Source organism: Cherax quadricarinatus, chromosome 79, assembly GCF_038502225.1.
Source record: "Cherax quadricarinatus isolate ZL_2023a chromosome 79, ASM3850222v1, whole genome shotgun sequence".
In the NCBI taxonomy this organism is placed as follows: Eukaryota; Metazoa; Arthropoda; class Malacostraca; order Decapoda; family Parastacidae; genus Cherax; species Cherax quadricarinatus.
This window is the reverse complement of record NC_091370.1, coordinates 18,957,789-18,977,360: the sequence shown is the minus strand read 5'-3', so window position 1 is coordinate 18,977,360 and position 19,572 is coordinate 18,957,789. Positions and strand designations below refer to the sequence as shown.

At 42.9% G+C, this 19,572-nt stretch overlaps 1 protein-coding gene across 4 annotated transcripts in view; it reads right to left on the bottom strand.

The window, feature by feature from the left end:
• Np (serine protease notopleural) overlaps positions 1-19,572 on the bottom strand; it is a 98,662-nt gene that overhangs the window by 36,153 nt on the left and 42,937 nt on the right. The window contains exon 1 of one of the 4 annotated variants that reach the window (XM_053797117.2): positions 12,501-13,174. The exons of 2 other annotated variants lie outside the window; for them this stretch is intronic. The gene's annotated coding sequence lies outside the window, so the exon portion shown is untranslated. Of the gene's footprint in view, positions 1-12,500; positions 13,175-19,572 lie in introns of those variants that run through there. One more of the 4 variants, XM_053797115.2, reaches the window with a different exon arrangement.

Here is a 19,572-nt window from a genome sequence, read left to right as displayed (position 1 = left end):
AACTTGAGGTAACACAAAGTGCAGAAGCGTGACGCTCGTTCCAGATTTCTGGAGGGAAGATGACAAGGAAAAACTCTTAAATTATTTTTCCACTTGGTTGGAGCGCTGAATATCTGCGGGGCATTCAGAACCTACATGTACATGTGAACTCTACACGTCAAGCAGGTATCATTGTCACATCCACCCACACACGCACCATGGAATACTCTCACATGAACAAGTTGTCAGCATCTTCCTCTCTAAACCGGTCCAAAGAAAGCCAGAAGATACAACGTTAACAGTAACTGCTGCTGGAGACAACTCCCACTCCACAAGCATCTCCCACTCCAGCAAGCGTCTCTGCTGCACTCCTGTTACACATCGCAGAAAATATTGTAGACGGCCTCGTTAGGCTTCAGCTTCCCAAAGAATGATCGATCAAGCCATTAAACTCAGTAACAGGAATGACAGTTGGTGAATTAGGCTCCAAAACTGTCGACTTCTTGTCTGCAGTGATACATTCACCTGTTTCTCTTGTATTTGAGTGAATAAGCCTACTGTGCAGGCGAAACGTTTCGGTAATAAAGATACCCAAGTGTTGCACATGTATCTTTCACCTATTCACCAATCAAGAATGATTTAATACCAAAAATATATATTAAAGTAAATTCTCAATTTATTTACACTGAGATGTCAGGTATTATCTTCAATGTTTTCAGTCATTTATAAATTCATCCTAACTAAACATTAGTCACCTAAAAAATTATGATAAACTCGCCTAAATTTTAGAAAATGGAGTGACAGATTATTGTCATATAGCACCCCAATGGAAATAAGTCACTGACTTTTTTGCGTTATCCTAGGTTCTGTACACATATGCTGCTATGTATGACAATCTATGTAACTGTATTTGTGTGTACCAGAATAAACTTACTTACTTACACCTGGAAAATGGCAGCTAGTTAGGCTTGATACGAAGACGGGGACGGTAGTTCCAGTTCTTCGGATCAAGAGCCCCTCACCAGGATCAAGGGTCGAGTGATAGTAAATTACAGAGTCCAGAGTCAACAAGATTAAAATGTTCGTCAGAGGTCACCAAAGATCACCAGTAATCAAGGAAGGTAAGAAGTCACCGGAAGTCTTCAAAATCACCAGATGATATTGCTGGTTAGCAAAGATCACCAGTAGCCACCAGAGACCCACTGAACGATAAGGACTCACCAGGAACTACTGAATGTCAATAAAGGTCTCCAGTGATCTCCAGAGGCTACCAAAGGTCAACAAAAGTTATCAGAGATAACCTAGGAAATAGGCTATTGCAAGTCACTAACAGCCATTGACAGGACGTTACTGGGGGCCAATATAGGCCACCAGATGTTATCAGGGAATCAGAGGTTACCAAAGGTTAGCAGAGGTCACTAGAGGTAACCAGAGGCTACTGTAGGTCACCAAAGATCACAAGAAGTTATCAGAGGTCACCAGAAGTAACCAGAGGCTACTGAAGGTCACCATGGATTCAAGAAGTTACCAGAGGTCACCAGAAGTAACCGGAGGCTACAGGTCACCAAAAATCACAAAAAGTTATCAGAGGTCACCAGAAGTAACCAGAGGCCACTGAAGGTCACCAAAGATCACAAGAAGTTATCAGAGGTCACCAGAAGTGGCCACAAATCCCCAGAGGCTATCATGAACCACAAGCACCTACTGCACCTCACCACAGATCCTTACACAATGACTCACCAAGGAGCAAACACTAATTACACCTATTTTACCTGAGGCAATGTGTAAGTCATCCAGCTGAAACGATCTGCAAACTAGCAAGATTTACCAACCATTACTCCCATGGAAGCTGCCATGATTCCTCATAGCAACTACCATGACATCAGTGGTAATTATCTCAATATTTTTTTGCCATATTCAAGAAAAATCCTTAGATGAACATTTTTTCGTGAAGCAGCAAATTCTCATTAGTTCAGGTTCCCAAATATAGTTTAATTTAACTGGGGAATTTCTTGGAGCTTGGTCATTCACGGTGTTGGTAGTGTGATCACTCGTGGTCCTGAAACCGTAGTTATTTGCAGTCTTAGTCTTAAGAACGCAGTTACTGGTGGTCAGGAGAACAAATCACTCGCTGTCCTGTGAACGCGATTACTCGCGAAGTTCTGTGATTGCTTTTACTCGCTAGGTTTTGTGTGTTCTCACTTGTTAGGTCTGTGACCATTCTCACTCGAGAGGCCTTGTGATTGCTCTCACTTGGGAGGTCCTGTGACCGCTCTTACTGGCGAATCTGAAGATCCCCATCTCTCAAAAGTCTAAACAAAAAAGTCATCCCAGGTTGTTCCACTTCAGAATGACACAGCCAGTTTTAATAAGACACGCTACTACGGGTATTTCCTTGCAAGTTCCTCCGCAACGTGTCATCCAGCTTTATTTGTGGTTGCCCACCGTTCGTGGAACATACGTTAATCAAAGAAAATTATATTCATTAAAAAAGTAATGCACTAGAACGAAATAAACTGCAATATGTAACAATAACCAGACCGCAAACAACGAAGTATTTGTACTAGAAGAAAAAACACAGCCCGGCACTTCATATTATAAGTGAAATACAGTTAGTTACAAATTTCACACGAATCTATCTTATTAAGTAAGGTTCGTCAGGCAACAGCACAAGCGTTTCATGACGTGGTTCTATGAATCTATCCTAGGTTACGTTAAATAAAATCGTCAGGAAAACAAGACAAGAATTCCCGGCACCATAGGATTCTCATTTGTAATATCTAACAACCCAACAGCCAAACATTGCAAATATGTATGTAAACATTTAAGCCTTGAGCTATCTGTGTAAATATTACTGCTGTAAAATATACAATAAATAACTATGGGTATTTTCAATATATAAATATATTCTGTTTCGACGCATGTAAAAGTTTTAAAAGCCTGTTTACATTTTTTTAATATGTAGCTGGAGGCGGGTTGAGGAGAGGACGCTGGCGGCTTCACCCTCTCAGAAGCGACCTTGCAAGGTGCGTTGACCAGCTCAACATCATTTACTGACTCTCACGGCGTTCATAATTGGAGCTACCCCAATGATCCCTTCTCCCTGGATCAAACCTGATAACTTAACACTATCCTAGATGCTGTATGATCCTTGTGGGTACAGCACTTCCCAATAATAATAATAATAATAATAATAATAATAATAAAACAAAAAGATTTCTTTGCAATAAATATGATACACTGGAATTACTGGAAAAAATAGATATCTTAAAATAATAAAAAAATATACACTGAAATGTGTATATATCTCAGTGTATATACACAGTTTTTTATTATTCTGGGTGTTCAAGTATTCTTGACTGGTGGTAAACAGGTGTGATACAGCCTTAACGCCCCACGTGTATTGCATAGGCTCTAAACCCCATTAACCAACCAACATCCTGCAATAACTTCCAAGAATAACATTAGTGAGCCCCAGCAATCACTCATTAAGTAAGGAATCCCCAGTCTGGGTCAGCCCAGAGACTGGCCAGACAATCTTTGTATCGAAATGCTACAGGAAGTCATTCTAGTTAGTAACGAAGTCACCACAAACCCGCAATTAGGAAAGGATCTTATGATGACGTTTCGATCCGTTCTGGACCATTGTTAAGTAACAAATAGGGCGAGAAGAGTAGAGAAGGCCGAGACATGCTCACAGACACATGCTCACACAGACACATGCTAGTACAGACATGCTCACAGACACATGCTCACACAGACACATGCTCGTACAGACATGCTCACAGACACATGGTCAGATACATACTCCTACAGTCACATACTCCTACTAACACATATTCCTACTGACACATGCTCACACAGACATATGCTCATACAGACAGGCACACATACACACAAACAAGAGCGACAAAAAACTAACAAATACAGACAAACAACGTAGCCTAACAAGCTGTCAGTTAATTGGTGGTGTCAGTAATTGAATGAAACTCGACAGGAAGGACACCCGCAACAGCGCAACGGAAGTCTATATCGCAACAGAACAACGGAAGAGGATATCACAACAGAGACTTCCGAACCAAAAATCTGTTTCAATTTAGGATATTACAAATTGAAATTAAGAAACCCCCCTAAAAGTATGTCAATCTTACACCAAAAGGTTTGATCATTCGCTGCCTGACCACGGTAGTGTGCGGTAGTGCTCTGCACCCCTCTGCTGTGTGTAGGCGAGCGCCCTTGTCAGTTACCTGGCTGCAGTGGTGTGAAGTGGTGCTGTCACACCTCGGCTAACAACTTAGGTGCACTGTGATCGTCAGGATGGCGGTTAGTCTGAGACGAAGGATAAATACTGTAGGCATCGAGCTACTTAAAGGAACGATAACGACCAGTTCTGCGCAAGTCTTATTGCCAAAGATCATACGGGAGACTTATGGAGTACAAGATTGTGACTTGTATGGTGTAGCATTGAACGGAGGACAACGAATTTTCGTCAAACTGCTATCTGCAACGGTTTATGAATCGTTAATCACCAGGTTTCAGGACGTGAGTCTTAACGTCACACCAGCTGTCACTGTAAGAATGATAGATGTTTCACGGTATTATACGTGGATCAAGTTACGCAACGTTCCCTTTGAGGCGGACGAGGCAGATATAAGGAAAGTTTTTGAGAAGTATGGGACGGTGCATTATGCTCAACATGGTACGTGGGCGGCAGGAGCCTATGCTGGTTTTCCAGAGGGTTCTTTCAACCTCAAAATGACTTTGAGGCACCAAATACCATCCTATGTGTACCTACAAGATTTCAGGACGCAGGTAATGGTAATGTACCCAGGACAACGACGTACGTGCCGCCTATGTGGTGAGTATGATCACATAGCGGCGACCTGTGACAAGCGAAGACATGTGCCTGGACCTGTGGTGGACGTCGCAGCCCCTGCTTCAAAGGTGGCAGGTGAGGAACAAACATCGGATGGAGGGCGTGGTGTTTTGTGGAGCGAGATAGTGGATCGGGCACACAGGACTGGTGGTGAGTTGGAGTCCCGCCCCCAACTGCCTGATCAGGTGTCGTCTCCTGTGGATAAGGAGGAGCAGCAAGTACAAGAGAAGGTTCATGAGATTGAGGAGGAATTGGTGGAGGTGTTGAAGACGTTGTCACCACCAGAGAGGGATGTTACATCTGAGCGTGGTGTCATTGGAGAATCGTCGCTTCCAGAAAGTCTGAGACATGGTAATTTGGGACGTGATGGTGGTTTGGAGTCATCCATTGACTCATTACACCATTCTCAGGTGGAGGTGGAGGTTCATCGAGAGGTAACATCTGATCAAGATATGTGTAACATGACTGTCACGAGAAAGAGGGCGGCTACATCAGATTCTGATGACGTCCTTACGCCTGCACAAAGGCCTGGGAAAAAGACTGAGGTCAAGTGTGAAGGTAGTGGTGTAGGTGGTGGTAGCCATGATAGGAGGCACCGGAAGAAGGGGGGAGGGAAAGAGAGCACTCTGAAGGTGTTGAACGTAAATTCAAGCTCTGGAGTTGTAAAGAGTGATGAGAGGAAGCAGGGGTGGAAACTTTAATAGGCCTTAGGTGTATGTCTGTAAATGTTAATGGGTTATGTAGCGGTATGAAGAGAGATTGGTTTCGTAATTTTCTGAATAAATCTAGAGTGGATGTTGTGTTCCTGCAGGAGCACAATTTCAAAGAGGGTAGGGTGTTGGAGGTGGCAGGATTTCGGGTAGTTACCCTGCCATCTCCCCGTCTAAAAGGTGGTGTGGGAATTTTAATAAGGGAGACGAGCCCGTTTGTTTTGCAGAGAAGCGAGGGAGGAGGGGGAGGGAGGGTGTTGCGTGTGGATGGGTGGTGGATGGGTAAGCGTGTGTCTTTTGTGAGTGTGTATGCGCCGGCAGAAAATAACATAAAGGTAAAGAATGATTTTGTGTGTGAGGATCTTGTGTTTTTCTTAAGTGCACTGCCAGAGGTGGCGATAGTTGGTGGGGACTGGAATAGTGTAATCAGGGTGGCTGATGTGGACCCAAGAGGAGCTGGATATATGTCTGTGGCTCTTAGGGATTTATTAAGGGATGTTAGGTTACGTGATGCCTTTGGGGGAGCGGTGTGGGAGACTGAATATACGTTTGTTAGGAGTGGTTATGCTGCGAGACTAGATAGAGTGTACCTTTCTCAGGGAGTGAACGTGAAATCTTTCAGTACTGTTGAGACTACAATGTCAGATCATAGGGCAGTGGTGGTGGAGGTTGGGTGGGGGACGCTCGCGGACATATATAGAAGTTATTGGAAATTGAATATAAGTGTGTTAGGAGATGAGGAGGGGTTGGAGGGGTTTTCAGTCCTATGGAGGGAGCTTAGTGTGGAAGAACAGGGAGTGGATGACATTGTGACATGGTGGGATAGTGTCGCAAAGGAAAGGATTAGAAAGTTTTATGTGAGAGAAGGAAAACGTATTAATAATTTAAAATATGGACTGGCTAACTATTTAGAGGATAGGTTAAGAGGTTGCTATGGGAGGGGGGTGGGTGGGAATAATTTTCCTATGGATGAAATAGCTGAAATAAAGGGGAGGTTGAGGGTGTTGCAAAATGAAAGGTTTCAAGCTGTAAGGATGCAGGCAGGGGTGGAGGAAGTGCTTTGGGGCGACAAGCCGTCAGCGTGTGTTTTGCGGCATCAAAAGCAAAGGCAGGCGCTGACGGCTATACCATGTTTAGAGGTAACGGAGATGGTTGGGAATTATAGAGTAGGGCAGGAGATACGAACCACGAAGGGGATGTGTGCGTATGCGGAGGCTTGGTACGAGAAATACTGGAACAGTGGGGGGGTGGGTGACGGGGCATTGGACAAGGTGTGTACGTATGTGACGTGTAATTTAGGAAATAGTGATCGAAAGGCTTTAGGTGGGAAGATTACGGCAGAGGAAATAGAGAATGCGTTAAGGGGAATGAGGAAGGGGAAAGCTCCCGGTATTGATGGTCTCCCGGTAGAATTTTATTTACAACATTGGGCGTTGATAAAGGAATTTATAGTTAGGTTATTTAATAGTATGAAGGAGAAGGGTAAGTTGGGGGAGAAGCAGGAAACAGCAGTAGTAGTGCTGGTCCCGAAGGTCAAGGGGCAGCCCACCCTTCGGGAGTACCGAGCCATATCACTGATGTGTGCAGACTATAAGGTGTTTTCAAAAATTTTAGGTAATAGGTTCAAATGTGTAGTGGAGAGGGTGGTGTCAAAATCTCAGTACGGGTTGCCGGGAAGGTCGATGATTGAAGGACATGGGATACTGAGAAGTTTTGTGGAAGCTAAGGGTGGGGGTGGAGGGGCGGCTTTGTTGGCTCTAGACTGGCAGGGAGCATATGATAGAGTGGAAAGGGGAGCTTTGCAGGTTATACTTAGGAGACAGGGTTTTGGGGAGGAAATAGTCGAATGGGTAAATACGTTGTACAAGGGGGCGAAAATGAGGATACAGATTAATGGGTGTAGGGGGAGGGAAATTGCAATGGGAAGAGGCCTTAGACAGGGATGCCCCATGTCCCAAATATTGTTTGCGTGTTTCCAGGACCCCTTTTATAGAATGGTTGACCGTAGCTTATGTACGCCATGTGCGGGAAGTGTGGGGGGTGGGAGGGCCTGGCCGGGGTTAATTGGATATGTTGACGACACCACTGTTCTCTTTCGTGCAGGGATGTCAATGAGTGTGTTGGACGAGGTGGTGCAATTATTTGGAAGTGCCACGGGTATGCAGGTAAATAGTGCGAAGTCAAGGTGCATGGGGTTGGGTTCTTGGGTGGGGGGTGTGGGGGGGAGATGTAATGTTGTTAAAGAATGGGAGGTGTCTTTAAAGATTTGTGGTATTATTTATAGGGATGACATGGTTGCGGCGCGGGAGGAAAATTCGGATAGGTTATTGGAAAGGATCGTGGGGCGTCTAGGTGTTCTGAGACCCCAGCACCTAACTCTGATACAGCGAGTGATAGTCGTGAACATTTTATTGTATAGTAAGGTTTGGTATGTTGCAGCTGTGTTCCCAATTACAGGGACAGCGATTGCGGGGATACTAAGACGGGTGTACAAATTTTTATGGGGTTCACGTTGTGATTGGTTACGGAGGGAGGTTGTAATGTTACCTGTAAGTCAGGGTGGGTTGGGGTTGTTGGATTTGAGACGGAGGGCTAAATGTGTGTTCATTAAATGGGAAGTGTTGCGTGAGGGTGTGAACGCGGGGCGTTTGGGAAGGATACACGACAGGCTGGGTACGTGGTATCGAGGAATGGAGTTGAGGGAATGTGAAATAGTTTTGAGGGCTGTTATGTTGGTTAGGGAACTGAGAAAGGTTCGTATAAGGGTTTTGTGTAGGTTACTTGTAGGTAGGTGCGTTGTCCCAGTTGAGGGTTTGTTCCCCATGTATGCGTGGAAGAGTATTTGGTTTAGATTTAGTAAATTGAAGTTAAAACCTCGGGCGCGTGAGGTGATGTTTCGTTTTCTGCATGGGATCCTTCCGTCTGGTGAGATATTACGAAACAGACAGGTTGTAGAGGGTGGGGGGTGTGGTATCTGTGGAGGGGATGAGACAGCGTTCCATGTAGTTTACTTTTGTGAAGGGCTAGAGGAGGTTAGGTGCTGGTTAAGTAGGTTGGTACAGAGGGTGGGGGGCCGTGGGGTGACGGTTTTGCGTGCTCTAAGTCTAGATATGGGTGGGTTAGACGAGGGTGTCATAAGAGCTTTAGATTATATCATGGTAGATTATATATATATGTCGTGGGTGATGAGGGGGAGAGGGGATAGTGAGGAGAGAAGAAAGGTTCTTGCGGTAACGTTCTATAGTACGATGTGTCGTAACAGAGAGTTGTATGGGAGGAGGGGGGATCAGGCTTTCTCAGAGGGGTATAGAATGCTAACGGTAGGGATTCTCGTAAATCTGTGATTGGATATGAGTGAATGAAGGGGTTTTCATAGGTTGGAGGGAGTCAGGGGGCAACAGCGGGCTCGCCTCCCTGGGGGGGGGGGGGGGTCGTGAGAGTGTTGTGAATGTGGGTTTGGAATGGTTTCCTGGTTTTCATTGGGACTTTATGGCATCCAAGTGTGGATGTAGAGCTCAAGGTCTCGTTATGGTAGATATAACACTTTTCAGAATGTAGGTATAATATAGTAGATTTTTTATGTATAATTATGATGTGTATCAGTCTTGTATAACATGATTCTTGAGAAATAAGTTATTTGCGACATGCAGTGTGTTTTAGTTTGTATTTATGTTACGTGCTGGGTTTTTGCACGATGAGAGATACTTATATCCTGTTTTGCATTGTGCATACAGTGCATATGATTAATGTGATTTTGTGAAAATTTTTGTGTACGTGTGGGTGTGTGTGTGGATGTGGGTGTGGGTGTGTGGGTGTGTATGTGTATATATATAAATATATATCTCTTTCTATTGTATTGAGCCTTTGTCATGGGTCAGACGTTATGTAATACTTTATATACGCATGATTGATTCTTTTTAAAGTTTATAATTAAGGTCTGTACCCTGATACCGGTTTGGTGTTCATGCAAGTTCTTGATGTTAAGTTTTAGTCTGTATGGTATACAGACATATCTCGACAGTTTAGTGACGTAGTCCATTTGTCTGAAAGTTTTATATGGGTGTATTGTAACAGTATAGAGCTTGTTATTGTGTTCTAAGCTGTATTCTTTTCTGTTTATTTGTATGTTGGGATATGTTCAGCTGTATTGTTAGGGATAAGTATGTAGATTATCTAGTCAGATTATGATGTTAGGTTTTGGTTTTTTGATTAATGTGAAGGATGGGATTTAACTGATATAACTTCTTTGTATATTTTATGTTCAAGTGTATTGAACCTTTGTCAGATGTTATTTATATGTACAATTTATATATATGCAAGGTTTTGTATATATGTCAATTCATGACCCTGTGACATGTAATTTTGTTTTTAGTTATGTCTTTGATATAAGTTTTTGTTGTAATATCTTGCGAGCATGTAAGTACAATCCGTTTGTCAGTTAATTTGATTAGGTTCTATACTGTTTCTTTATTTTTATGTTAAACTGTATTGGTTTTAAATAAAATATAAAAAAAAAAAAAAAGGTTTGATCAGAGGAAGGAGAGGGAGCAATTCCAATTCCTGGGATCAAGAGCCCTTAACCGGCATATTTTCATTGTAATAATTATATGTATTACTGTTTGTATCTTTTTTTTTAAATTATTCTTTCTCATGTGTCACTAGACATTAACCAATACTTATTATTATTATACAAATGTACACAACTGCATTGTAATACTATACACTACTGTATTTAATACAACTATAACACTGTATTAAAATACAATGATACACTACTATAATACAACTACACTTAAAATACAACTATACATTACTGTATTATAATAAAATTAAAGTATCTGTAGAACAGTGCAGAAGTTTTTTTGTCAATATAGGAAGTGCAAGTGACTAATGTAGTGATTCTCACACCTGGTATATACAACAAGAACAACAACACAAATAAAACAACCACAACCATCAACAACACAACCATCACCAACAACACAACCATCACCAACAACACAACCATCACCAACAACACAACCATCACCAACAACACAGCCATCACCAACAACACAACCATCACAAACAACAACACAACCATCACCAACAACACAACCATCACCAACAACACAACCATCACCAACAACACAACCATCACCAACAACACAACCATCACCAACAACACAACCATCACAAACAACAACACAACCATCACCAACAACACAACCATCACCAACAACACAACCATCACCAACAACACAACCATCACCAACAACACAACCATCACCAACAACACAACCATCACCAACAACACAACCATCACCAACAACACAACCATCACCAACAACACAACCATCACCAACAACACAGCCATCACCAACAACACAACCATCACCAACAACACAGCCATCACCAACAACAACACAACCATCACCAACAACAACACAACCACCACCAACAACACAACCATCACAAACAACAACACAACCATCACCAACAACACAACCATCACCAACAACACAACCATCACAAACAACAACACAACCATCAACAACACAACCATCACCAACAACACAACCATCACCAACAACACAACCATCACCAACAACACAACCATCACCACCAACAACACAACCATCACCACCAACAACAACACAACCATCACCAACAACAACACAACCATCACCAACAACAACACAACCATCACCACCAACAACACAACCATCACCACCAACAACAACACAACCATCACCAACAACAACACAACCATCACCAACAACAACACAACCATCACCACCAACAACAACACAACCATCACAAACAACAACACAACCATCACCACCAACAACAACACAACCATCACCAACAACAACACAACCATCACCACCAACAACAACACAACCATCACCACCACCAACAGCACAACCATCATCACCAACAACAACACAACCATCACCAACAAAACAATACAACCATCACCAACAACAACACAACCATCAACAACAACAAACCATCATCAACAACAACAACACGATCATCACCAACAAAACAATACAACCATCACCAACAACAACACAACCATCACCACCACCAACAACACAACCATCACCAACAACAATAACACAACCATCACCAACAACACAAACCACCAACAACGCATTCATCAACAACAACACAACCATCACCACCAATAACACATCCATCACCACCAACAACAACGCAACCATCACCACCGCCAACAACACAACCATCATCAACAACAACAACACAACCACCACTACCAACTAAAACAACACAACCATCTTACCAGCAACAACATAGCCATCACCACCAACACAACCATCACCAATAACAACAACAGCAACCATCACCAACAACAACAACAAACCATCACCAGCAACAACACAACCACCATCACCAACACAACACACCACAACCACCAACGACAACAACACAACCATCACCAACAAAACCACCACCAACAACTACAACACCACCAACAACAATACCAACACCACCAACAACACAACCATCACCAACAACAAAACCATCAGCAACAACAAAACCACCACCACCAACACAATACAACCACCACTACCACTAACAACATAACACAACCACCACCAACACCAACTCTGACAACAGCAACAACATCACAACAATTCAGTACAATAATACCAACCAAACAGACAAACACTAGTGTAAATAACCCACACTAACTCATGGTTATACTAGGAAAAATCTCCACAATTTGGCATTATTGCATAACTATACCAATCGTGTATTTCTGAAACCGTTATATAAATACATCTGCTGAAGAGGGCCTCAACAATCATCGAGAACACCAACAATCGTGGAGGGAACACCAACAATCACAGAGGGTCCACCAACAATCATGGAGTGCACACAAACAATCACTCAAGAATCAGAGAGAGGTGGAGCATCTCACTTACCAGAAACCGGTCGACAATTTGTGTCAGGTCCCAGAGCACACCACACTGCAGCAGGTACTGGTGTGTGTACGAGGACTCAGGTACTTGTGTGTGTACTGGGACTCCCTGGGCACCTATAACTTGAGTCTTGTTGCTATACGGACTTCCAGTACTCGTTATCCACTATAACACTTGTGCACAGTGTAGGTTAATGCACCTTCGGTTCGCTATTATGTTCATAAGAGCGGCAGTAATGGAGGTCCCATTCTGGCAGTCTGTGGGGTTTCAGCAACACTGTCCAAGTGGGTTGTCTGTTATGCTTGGATGTCCCTTCTTTGGCGCTAGGGGAAGAGTGTGTGTGTGTGAGAAATGTGTGCGAGAGTGAGGGTAGAGAGAGAGAGCGAGTGCGTGTGAGCAAGACGATGGCAGGCCACAAACTGTCTCAAGGAGCTGCCTGTCTACAAGCCGCTGGACTCCAGCACTAAAGTTACCTGAATTCCCCAACCTCTTCGCTACATAAGTTCCATAAGCTTTCGCTCGCCGGGGCTTATATGAGGTCAATAGTTTTCACTTCCTCCTTCTAAGAACGAACATTTCAGTCACTATCACCTTCTTGGAGAAGTGTAGCACCCGAATGTTGTGTTGTTTTGGGAGTGTGGAGGCCAGTGACTGGAGTACAGAGATATTATGTGAAAAACTTGGGCTTTCGCCTAGAGTTGGTTTGCCAGGCGAGTGGTATAGTGTGTAGCAGGTGAAGGAGGCAGCGGGGTGCACACATACCCACAGGAGGCGCCCCAGGTGGTGGTGAGGGTGGCTGTGCCTCCAGGGTAACCTCCAGGGCACTTCAGGGAATGAGATCAAGAACCAAGCACTACCACGCACGCGCACGCAAGCAAGTACACCCACACACAGAGGTACAATCAACCAAGGTACGGGTGGGGTTAGAACCCATGGCAAGTAAGTCGTAAAATTCCAGGCCGGTACGTAAACCACTGGCTCACTTGCCATGGGGTCTAACCCCACTCGTACCTTGGTTTGTCTGCAATCGTATTATTATGATTTCGTGAGTCGGTACGATAAAGCTCTTGGAAAAGGGAGTGGGCCTAGTAGCGACCAGTGAAGACAAGGGGCCAGGAGCTATGAATCAACCCCTTTCGAGAGTGTGATCTCAGGCACTTGAGATCACTCTCAAAAAAGTGAACAAAGTAGCCTACTGTTCACAATGTTGTGGAGACCAGATCAAAGCCTAGCTGCTTCGTATTAATTTACACCAGCAGACACAAACATTGGTGCTGGATAGAGAGAATAACTCAAGCGGGACAAAACTGGGTAATACAGGAAGCACCGATAGAATAAATAAGAGAAACGTAACTTTTAAAACATAGAAGCAATGAATGCATCAACAGAAATGGAGAAAACAAAGAGAGAAAGCTAATAAACTAATACCCTAAAACAGAGGTGGGCCAAAAATTGGCTAAAAGACGCTAAAGCAGAGAAAGATATAACTTTTTTTATAAATGCCACCCACATGTCCCCTCAGTGTTCCTGATATAGTATATACTTGATTACAGCCCTGTATCTTGTGAGACTAAGATCCCATACCATAAATAATTCCACTCTCCATCAGATTCTATTTAGCCATCATCAGAGGGTATTGGATGGAGGGAGTTGGAAGGCTGGCACCTTATTAAGAGAACCTAACACATTTAAAGAGCAGAATTTCTGACACCCACTGCCACTGTAATCACCACCACTACAATCACCACCACCATCTCCACCATCATGGTGCTACACACGTTTTCAATTTTGGTCGACCAGAGCTTTACAAATTGTAACTGCCTGACGCTTATCCACAGGGCAAATAAAAAAGCCGCTGATAAACAGTCAAAGATCAACTAATTCCTTCGTTTTTCAAGGTTATCTTGGCTGGGTATGGAGGAGAAAAAAAATGAAATCACTTCAGGACATGTTTTAAAAAATTAAATGTCCAAAATATGGGTGAAAAACACTCAGAAAACGTGTAACGTTTGCGAAATATCAAGGCTTTTCATTTCTTATACAGTATTAAATTTTTGTTCAGTTTGCCCCTTTAGAATTCAGCTTAGAGTGCAAGTTTGATGTCAGATTAATGTTAATAAGGCTATATGTGGTTTGTGGCATTTTATTGAGATGTTTCGCTCAACAGGAACTTTATCAATGGCGTTCTTCGTGGGCGAAACGTTTTAATAAAATGTCATAAACTATATATTTTCTTATTAACACTTTTTTGTATATTCTACCACTGACATACAAGACATGTTGTATGTAAATCATTCAGTTCTGTGACCTTGGTCATATTTCATTTGAAGTGACCAAGGTCCCAGGACCCGGTCATTTCCATTTAATGTCCTAAAGTAACTGCATCTTGTATCTTTCCTTTTCCTGTATTCACCGGGGGTAAACATAACACCGAGGATATCACCAGAATTATATATAAAACTTAAAACATCGGTGTCATACACAAGGCTAGCAAACCTCAGAATTAAGAATTCTTGAGAACTCTTTATACGACCTATGTTAGGCCAGTTATTAAGTGCTCGGTGCCAGGATTCTGTGACCACACCTAATCAAGCATGTGAATCTGGAAAATTTACAAAGGTTTGTAACCTAGGTATACCTGGAGAGGGGTTCGGGGGTCAACTCCCCCATCGGCCCGGTCTGTTACAGGCCTCATGGTGGACCAGGGCCTGATCAACCAGGTTGTTACTGTTAGCCGCACGTCCAGACCCTAGGTAGTACCAGACCTGAGATGAATGCGCTTTGAGGAGAGGATGAAGGAGCTGAACCTGACCACTTTGGCGGAGAGGACATACAAAATCTTAAGAGGAATTGGTAGGACAGATAAAAACAGACTCTTTGAATTAAGAGGATCAGGATCAAGGGGACACAGGCGGAAGATGAAGACAGGTTAGCCACCGAGGTGTGAGGAAATATTTCTTTAGTCTCAGGGTGGCTGAAAATTGAAACGATTTGGATGAGGCAGTGGTAGAGGCAGACTCAATCCTCCATAGCTTCAAGAGTAGATATGATAAGGCATAAGGGGCCAGAAATCAGTGATGTCGACCATAGTGGTCTAGGAGGCGGGGTCAGGAGCTAAGTCTCGATCCCCGCAAACACAATTCGGTGAGTACAACTTGTGAGTACACACACACACACACCTAGGTGAGTGCACACACTGTTTCCGTGTAATGTTCCAGCAAATCTCCATGAGGGATGCCTTACCAAGTTCGTCAGAGTGCACATTGAGACCAGAGGACACATACCCCAGAGATCCACACCCTCCACATGTGTCCCCATGATACTCCATCATACACACATGCTCACACCCTTTCATCTTGCTGCCATGCTCACACCCTTTCATCACACAGACATGCTCACACTCACTCACGCATCACTTATAAGGCAGCACCAAGATTTAATCCAGAAATTAAAATGGTTCCCCCTTAAACCATAATAACAAAATTATTATTGTGCATTTGTCTATTATTTTAGCCAGAGGGTTTAAAAATGAATTATCTCTAAAATATACCTTTGGAAAATTGTATCTTATGATAAAAATTATCTGGCAAATTAACATGGGCGACTATTTTATATTTTACTCCGAAACTAATTTATCTCAAATTTAATAAAATTTACTTATTTTACTACAATGTAAATGTATTTTATTAATGTTAGTATAAATTTACTTAATAAAGTTTAACATTTATGTCATATATTATCTTATGAGACTTGCCCAATTTCTGGTCATAATTGTAATTATGATTTTATAGGGTGGAGGGGTAAGCCAGCGGAAGGACTCGGTCAGAGGCCTTCCATTGGCTTGTCCTGTTTCCTGAAGAATCTTACCTAACCCTCGTAGTTTATATTTTCTGATGAGTAAATTTTTTTTTGATGTGCGAACACGCAGAGTTTATATCAGTATACATATAACCCCCGGTTTACGATCAGCTCCCAATGCGACCAATTATGTAAGTGTATTTATGTAAGTGCGTTTGTATGTGTATGTTTGGGGGTCTGAAATGGACTAATCTAATTCACAATATTCCTTATGGGAACAAATTCAGTCAGTACTGGCACCTGAAAATACTTCTGGAATGAAATAATATCGTAAACCGGGGGTCCACATATTCGAGTTTACTTGAATCCCAATAGACTCGTATACAGGATTAAGCATTTTTAACTTAATAGGTAACATGCAGTTTTAATGACCCTCGTGCAGTTTATAAGTTTTAAGTGCATCTAACTAGCCACTGTGGGGCTACTGCATAATGAACTAAAGTTAGATTTTTTCAGTCATACCATCCTGACCAAATAAGCTACATCAGCAAAATGCGGATAAAAATGCACTATTTCTAATTATAGGCCTGAGGTGTCTGCTAGGCCCATATAGGGAATTGTGGCTGTGTAGCTAAATGGAATTGCAGTGAGGCCAATTGAACCTTAATTGTGGCCTCGTGTGTGACGGTGAGGATTATTTTAATTACAGTCTTCCTTATATGGTCAGCTGGAATGACGGCCAAATAGAAGAAAATCATAATTAGCATAGCTGGGCGAGCAAAGAATGAACTTCCGTGTTCCACAGGTACGTGTGTATTGTTCAGTGTCGGGTCGTTTTTATCTGGCATCTGGTCGTTGCCGTCCAGCTTCTGGTGGTTCCTATCCATCGTCTGGTCGTTCCTGTCGTACCAGTGATCATGGATTAGCCTTAAATCATGTCCAGATTTGTCCAGGATGGTTGTTCATGGGCGTGTGAGTGTGGACAAGGTCAGTAGTCACGATGGAAGGTGAGTTTGTGTGAATCGTGAGGGCATTGATGGAGTGCTCTCAGATCGTGAGAGTATTGATGGAGTGTTCTGAGATCGTGAGGGTATTGATGGAGTGCTCTGAGATCGTGAGGGCATTGATGGAGTGCTCTCAGATCGTGAGAGTATTGATGGAGTGTTCTGAGATCGTGAGGGTATTGATGGAGTGCTCTGAGATCGTGAGGGTATTGATGTAGTGCTCTAAGATCGTGAGAGTATTGATGGAGTGCTCAGAGATCGTGAGAGTATTGATGGGGTGCTCAGAGATCGTGAGGGTATTGATGGAGTGTTCTGAGATCGTGAGGGTATTGATGGAGTGTTCTGAGATCGTGAGGGTATTGATGGAGTGCTCTGAGATCGTGAGGGCATTGATGGAGTGCTCTGAGATCGTGAGGGTATTGATGTAGTGCTCTCAGATCGTGAGAGTATTGATGGAGTGCTCTGAGATCGTGAGGGTATTGATGTAGTGCTCTAAGATCGTGAGAGTATTGATGGAGTGCTCAGAGATCGTGAGAGTATTGATGGGGTGCTCAGAGATCGTGAGAGTATTGATGGAGTGCTCAGAGATCGTGAGAGTATTGATGGAGTGCTCAGAGATCGTGAGAGTATTGATGGAGTGCTCAGAGATCGTGAGAGTATTGATGGAGTGCTCAGAGATCGTGAGAGTATTGATGGAGTGCTCAGAGATCGTGAGAGTATTGATGGAGTGCTCTCAGATAAAGGTAGTTAGAAAGCCCAAAACAGTTGTCAAACAATCTCCAGCAAAACCTCTAATAATTCCAGACGATTAAACAACGACAATCCCAAACAAAAACACTAACAATCTTCAACAATGGACAACAACAATTCCCGCCACAAATCAGGAAATAACAAAGAAAAAACAGTTAAAGAAATAAAAGTGCCTAGAACACAGCTGTCTCTTCCTCCTCCTCCTCTTCTTCCTCCTCCTCTTCCTCCTCTTCCTCCTCCTCCTCTTCTTCCTCCTCCTCTTCCTCCTCTTCCTCCTCCTCCTCCCCCTCTTCCAGACTACAAAAAACAGCAACTCAGTGTTCAACAATCAATGTCAAAAGTAGAAAAATAGAGGAAACACGAAGTTTTATCAATTTTTGTTTTCTGTGCAAATATTTTCTCTGGAGTTGAGTAGCTTGGACCGTCACTGTTTGTGTTTCCGTCTGTCTTAGTGTTGAGTAGATTGGACTGTCACTGTTTGTGTTTCCGTCTGTCTTAGTGTTGGGTAGATTGGACTGTCACTGTTTGTGTTTCCGTCTGTCTTAGTGTTGAGTAGATTGGACTGTCACTGTTTGTGTTTCCGTCTGTCTTAGTGTTGAGTAGATTGAACCGTCACTGTTTGTGTTTCCGTCTGTCTTAGTGTTGAGTAGATTGAACCGTCACTGTTTGTGTTTCCGTCTGTCTTAGTGTTGAGTAGATTGAACCGTCACTGTTTGTGTTTCCGTCTGTCTTAGTGTTGAGTAGATTGGACTGTCACTGTTTGTGTTTCCGTCTGTCTTAGTGTTGAGTAGATTGAACCGTCACTGTTTGTGTTTCCGTCTGTCTTAGTGTTGAGTAGATTGAACCGTCACTGTTTGTGTTTCCGTCTGTCTTAGTGTTGAGTAGATTGAACCGTCACTGTTTGTGTTTCCGTCTGTCTTAGTGTTGAGTAGATTGGACTGTCACTGTTTGTGTTTCCGTCTGTCTTAGTGTTGAGTAGATTGAACCGTCACTGTTTGTGTTTCCGTCTGTCTTAGTGTTGAGTAGATTGAACCGTCACTGTTTGTGTTTCCGTCTGTCTTAGTGTTGAGTAGATTGAACCGTCACTGTTTGTGTTTCCGTCTGTCTTAGTGTTGAGTAGATTGAACCGTCACTGTTTGTGTTTCCGTCTGTCTTAGTGTTGAGTAGATTGAACCGTCACTGTTTGTGTTTCCGTCTGTCTTAGTGTTGAGTAGATTGGACTGTCACTGTTTGTGTTTCCGTCTGTCTTAGTGTTGAGTAGATTGGACTGTCACTGTTTGTGTTTCCGTCTGTCTTAGTGTTGAGTAGATTGAACCGTCACTGTTTGTGTTTCCGTCTGTCTTAGTGTTGAGTAGATTGAACCGTCACTGTTTGTGTTTCCGTCTGTCTTAGTGTTGAGTAGATTGGACTGTCACTGTTTGTGTTTCCGTCTGTCTTAGTGTTGAGTAGATTGGACTGTCACTGTTTGTGTTTCCGTCTGTCTTAGTGTTGAGTAGATTGAACCGTCACTGTTTGTGTTTCCG